General features: G+C 41.9%; 1 pseudogene; it reads left to right on the top strand.

Moving 5' to 3' along the window:
* Positions 1-745: 745 nt before the first annotated feature.
* On the top strand, positions 746-863 carry LOC126163445 (5S ribosomal RNA; annotated as a pseudogene).
* Positions 864-6,377: the final 5,514 nt, after the last annotated feature.

Below are 6,377 nucleotides of genomic sequence, written 5' to 3'. Positions count from 1 at the left end.
AAGCACGAAAATGCTGAGGTACTGTACATAGAACATATACTTTCGGTATTATGAAGAACTACAGAACTTTATTAAATAAAAAAATTCATTTTTGGTCTCCCAGAATATCCAGATCCCTTTAACCGTCTTTAAAACGCAGCAGGTGGATACTTCGGCCAAATTGTAAGTAGTGAGACACACGGCACCATCTTCCCATGTTTCTTTTATTAATCTACCTCTCAATCGTCAGTCGTCGGATTGCATTTTCATATTAGTTGGCTTATGAATGGAGGTAGGATGGCGGATCCAGATTATCATTAATCAAACATGCAAACCTAAACAATAAAACGACACTCTTCTTTCCCAGAAGTTGGTTATTTTCGTATACATTCAGCAAGTGGCAAAATCCAATATACTGTTTAGAAAAACAAAAATATATGAGCGGGATCTGACAGTTCTTTAAATGCAGTAACAATAAAATGGAAGACAGGTATGATGTAAAACATGTAAGCAAAGGTACTGACATTACTATAAGTAAAAGCTGCATGTTCATTAACTGACATTAATACTATTTCTATTACTCCGTTATCCATTGTTTTCCAAATAATTCCAGGTGAATGTTACCTTCCGATATTATTTTATTCCTTTTCTCATTGTTGTTGCTTTAATTTAAAGAAAATTTCTTTTCTGTTTCTTCATGGAACAATCATTATGTGGGGCCTTTAGCATTTTTTTAAAAATAATTTTACCCTGGGTATTTAAAAGAGGCAACGGCCTTGCCGCAGTGGATACACCGGTTCCCGTGAGATCACCGAAGTTAAGCGCTGTCGGGCGTGGTCGACACTTGGATGGGTGACCATCCAGGCCGCCATGCGCTGTTGCCATTTTTCGGGGTGCACTCAGCCTCTTGATGCCAATTGAGGAGCTACTCGACCGAATAGTAGCGGCTTCAGTCAAGAATACCATCATAACGACCGGGAGAGCGGTGTGCTGACCCCACGCCCCTCCTATCCGCATTCTCCACGAGGAGGACACGGCGGTCGGATGGTCCCGGTAGGCCACTCATGGCCTGAAGACTGAGTGCTTTGGGTATTTAAAAGACGGTAAATGAAATTTAAGATGGAATGGTGAGACATTTTTATTACTTATTTTATTGTACTCAGTTGGACATTTGTGTAACTGTGCCATAGACTAATTGACTATACAGAGTTTGTTGTAAGAGAAAGCAGGGATTTTTTTTACTGTGTTTAGTTCTAAACACAGTAAAAAAAATTTCTTTCAAAATGGAGATACAAAAAATGACATCTAGTAAACGTCACCATTCTATGCATTTACTATACACTGAGTATTGTTATCATTAAATGAAATCCTTACACATAATTATACATAACTTACACGAAAAAGCAAATAAATTATATGTAAAATTGCTTGATATATGGAATAAGTGACTGATGGGTTACGTGCACCTTGTCAGTGCTATAGCCATTACATGATACGCGGAACTCTCTACTTATTCTCTCATTCCAATCAGTTACCCTTACATTAATTTGCGCATTTAATTTCAATGAACTTGCCACATTTTCTTCTATAAATATTAATTACACTTCTTAGTTCACAATATGGACTAATTCGCTTGAATTCCAAAGATGATAATCAAGGACTGCAAAAGGGAGAAGGGAGGCAGGAAGATTAGGGAATAACACTCCGTCGGCATAGAGGTCATTAGAGACGGAGCACAAGCTGCAATTGACTCAGGGATGGGGAAGGATATCGGGCATGCCGGCTCAAAGGAACCATACCGGCATTAGTCTGGAGCAATTCGGTGACAGCAGGAAAAACCTTAATATAGATGGTCGGACTGGGATTTGAATCGTCCTCGCCAGTGAGAGTCCAGTTTGTTAATCAGTGCGTCACCTCGCTTTGGGGCTGCAAAAGGATCACTCCAAGCTAAAGATAATTTTTAGGTTAATAAGCTTTGGTACGAAGCTTTCTCTAGTAAGTAGCCTTCATCCATGAATTCTGATGTGGAAAATTTGAAAGACAGAATCTACAAGTGTCATTACCTCTTCTTCACTGGACTCAAAACGTTTTCAGGGATAGATGCATTTAGATGGGGGACTAGCTGGAATCGGAGGGTGGTAAAAATGGTGAATAGGGAAAATTTCCAATAAATAGCAACTGAAATTCCATAGCTTTCTCATCATCAAAGCACTTTTATGGGGACGTGCATTGTGCTGACTGACGATGACTTGCAATCCAAGCCTATTATCGTGCATTTTTTTCATACAGGCAAACAGAAAGAAAGATTAGGGCTTAATGTATGTCGACGAGAAGGTCTTTAGATCCAGTGTGTGCCTCAGCCATTACAAGAAAGTAAAACATTTACTGTGTAGATCGACAAAAGTGAGCCTAGTCCATAATCAGAAACCTATTGCTCTGAGAGTGAATGTGATATTTAGTGAAATACCTTTCGCGCTTGATGTGTTTTGATTTGGAGATAAATTGATCCTTCCCAAAATACTCCTTTCCTTGTCTTCTGAAATTTTTTGGGTTCAAAACTTTGTCTACATGTTAATGTTAGAAAATGAATGCACAGAGCTCACATCGATACAGCAGGCAAGAATACCGCACGTAGTGCGATGGACAATAAATTTAATGGGTGATGGTTAACAACGGTGGTAATGTATTTTTGATTAATGAAATTTGCCCCAATCAGGGCTTCGAGCTGCAGGTTCTGTTACCTCACAATGAACCAACAAATCTTCCGAATCGCGAATTAAATACAACTTTACAGAAAATTAAATAACCTGGAAAAATTCCTTTTTTTTTTTTTTTTTTTTTTTTTTTTTTTTTTTCAAGAACCTCTGACTTCAGTTTCTATTACTGAATAAAAACAATAGGTAATTTCCGTGCAGTTAACGTCACAGTTCAGATTAAAGCATTTGTGTTACATGCATCCCATCTCTATCGCATTTCACAGCGGAAGCCATTTTTTCTTCTTTCCGAAAGGCACAGAACAAAGGGTGGATGCACTTCACAGATAACAGTGAACTTTAAACACATTTTGCGATCGTCGTATCTGTCGCATAGCGAACACGAATAATGCCAATGACGATACGCTAGAGGAGGAAAGAAATTTTGGCACTACCTCTTTATGGGAAGTATCTGCATTTGTTTCAGGAGTGCTTTCTAAGCCTGCTCCTCCAGAATTTTCACCTAGTTAGCTAACAGTCTTTCTTTTGGTTTAATCCTATTTCTACGGAAGAGGTACGTGGTATTCGCCAACATTGTTTCACGCTTTACCGGTCCAGAAAATATTGGCCGCATCCACACGACTATTCATCTTGGAGTATAGAATCTGTGAGACTGAGGGCGTATCATAAGACTGCTGGAAAAATGTCATCCACACAGTCCCGAAGACAAGGGCACATAAGCGCGTTAACGCTGGCACAACCAAGTTTAACAGTTGATGCAGCTGTTAAGAATAACACACAGAAGAATGAAAAAGAAAAGTGAGGATCTATTAGATGATGATCAGTATGGCTTTGGGAAACGTAAAGGCGCCAGAGAGGCGGTTCCGTCGTTGTAATTGATAAGAGTAGCAAAGCTGAGGAAAAATAAAGACACGCTCATACGGTTTGTCGACCTAGATAAAGCATTGGATAGTGTAAAATGGTGCAAGATGTTTGAAATTCTGAGGGGAAAAAAAGGAGTAAGCTATAGAGACAGACGGGTGATGTACAAGAACCAAGAGGGTATAGAAAAAGTGCAAGACCAAAAACGAAGTGCTTGCATTAAAAATGGTGTAAGACACGGATATAGTCTTTTGCGCCCGGTGTTCAGTCAGTACATCGAAGAAGACGTTGTAGAGGGCGTCTAAAATTCAGAGGGAAAGGATATCAATGATAAGATTCCTAATGACAATGCTACACTCGGAGAAGGTGAAGAACACCTGCAGGATATGCTGAATGAAATGAACGATCTAATGAGTACAGATTAGTTATTTAGAGTAAGCCCGACAAGACAAAAGTAATGAGAAGTAGCATAAATGAGAAGAACGAGAAACTTAGCATCAAAAATGGAGATCACGAAGTAGAATAAGCCCAATAATTCTGCTACCTAGACAGCAAAATAACCCATGATGGACAGAAAAATTGGACTTAAAAAGCGAACTATCACTGGCAAGAGGGCATTCCTCGCAAACGAAATTTACTGATATCAAACATTGCCCTTAATCTGAAGAAATAGCTTCTGATATGTACACATATCGAAAAAAGTTTTGCATCACCTCGGTTCCGAGAGTTCCGGAACCTGTACAGAACACTGGATAGAGAGCAACGTAAACATCATTTCAATCATTTTAATTGCTCAAGAAAATAACATATTGCATGTTGTACCACCACACACAGAGACCTTCAGAGTTGGTGGTCCAGACTGCTGTACACACGGGTACCTCTACTACCCACTAGCATGTCCCCTTGCATTCATGAATGCCCGTATTCGTCGTGGAATGCTATCTACAAGTTCATCAAGGCACTGTTCGTCCAGATTGTCCCACTCCTCAACGGCGATGCGGCGTACACTCCTCAGAGTGTTTGGTGGGTCACGTCGTCCATTAACAACCCTTTTCAGCCTATCCCAAGCATTTCCGATAGGGTTCGTGTCTGGAGAATATAGTGGCCACTCTAGTCGAGCGATGTCGTTATCCTGAAGGAAGTCATACACAAAATTTGCACGATGGGGGCGCGAATTGTCCATGAAGACGAAAGCCTCGCCAATATGCTGCCGATATGATTGCACTATCAGTCGGAGGATGGAATTCACGTATCGTATAGCGGTTATGGGACCTTCCATAACGACCAGCGGCGTCCGTCGGCCCCACAAAATGCCACCCCAAAACTGCAGGGAACTTCCACCTAGCTGCACTCGCTGGACAGTGTGCCTAAGGCGTTCAGCCTAGCCGGATTGCCTCCAAACACGTCTCCGACGATTGTCTGGTTGAAGGCATACGCAACACTCATCGGCGAAGATAACGTGATGCCAATCCAGAGTGGTCCATTCGACATGTTGTTGGGCCCATCTGTACGGCGCTGCATGGTGTCGTGGTTACAAAGATGGACCTCGCCATGGACGTCGGGAGTGAAGTTGCGCAGCATGCAGCCTATTGCGCACAGTTTGAGGCGTAACACGACGTCCTGAGGCTGCACGAAAAGCATTATTCAACATGGTGGCGTTACTGTCGGGGTTCTTCCGAGCCATAATCCGTAGGCAGCGGTCATCCACTACATTGGAAGACCTTGGCCGGCTTGAGCGAGGCATGTCATCAACAGTTCCTGTCTCTCTGTATCACCTCCATGACCAAACAACATCGCTTTCGTTAACTCCGAGACGCCTGTATACTTTCCTTGTTGAGAACCCCTCCTGGCACAAAGAAGCAATGCGGACGCGATAGAACCGCGGTGTTGACAGTCTAGGCGTGGTTGAACTACAGACACCACAAGCCGTGTACCTCCTTCCTGGTAGAATGACTGTAAGTGATCGGCCCTCGGACCCCCTCCGTCTAACAGGCGCTGCTCATGCATGGTTGTTTACATGTTTGGTTGGGTTTAGTGAAATCTCTGAACAGTCAAAGGGACTGTGTCTGTGATAGAATATCCACAGTCAACGTCTATCTTCAGGAGTTCTGGGAACGAGGGTAACGAGGGTGATGTAAAACGTTTCGAGCACAACATCGTATGGTAGTGTATCATGGAGAGTGAAAAGAATTGGTACAGAAGGGAATCGAAGGGTTTGAGATTCGGTGCTGCAGAAAAATTTGGGAAATTAGATGGTTAGTTAAAGTCTGGAATGAAGAGGTTCTCCACAGAATCGGAGAAGAACACAGGGAGAACACTAGTGGAAAACACTGACAAAAAATAAGGGACATGAGGAATAACCTCCATGGTACTAGAGGGGAGCTATAGAGGCTAAAAACATTAGTGGAAGAAAGTGACTGGAATGCATCTACAGGAAGTAGTCAAGTGCTACTCTGAGATGAAGAGGTTGGCGCAGCAGAGGAATTCGTGGTGAGCTACGGTTAGGACGACCTACATCCGCCCACTTTGACTGCCTTTTAGTTTCTGACAAAGATATGCACGCAATACTCATCTGTAGTAACACGTCAGCGCACTAAATCAGTCGAAGTCTCCCAGAAGTGCAGACAAACATTAAAGATTGGTTTAGAAAGTTGCTTTTGGTGCACATTCAACCCACTTTGCTCAGATTTTTCTCATCGTTAATTCTTTGTGTAAAATAGACAACAAGCTTTCTTCTTATACGCCTACTTCTTCAGCTAATTCACACAGTTTTAATCACCAAATCACTCAGTATCACCTTTTGAACTTTCTTCATATTTTAAT

This window comes from Schistocerca cancellata, chromosome 2 (assembly GCF_023864275.1).
Source record: "Schistocerca cancellata isolate TAMUIC-IGC-003103 chromosome 2, iqSchCanc2.1, whole genome shotgun sequence".
Classification (NCBI taxonomy): Eukaryota; Metazoa; Arthropoda; class Insecta; order Orthoptera; family Acrididae; genus Schistocerca; species Schistocerca cancellata.
The sequence above is the reverse complement of the archived record's forward strand: the minus strand, read 5'-3'. Positions and strand labels throughout refer to the sequence as shown.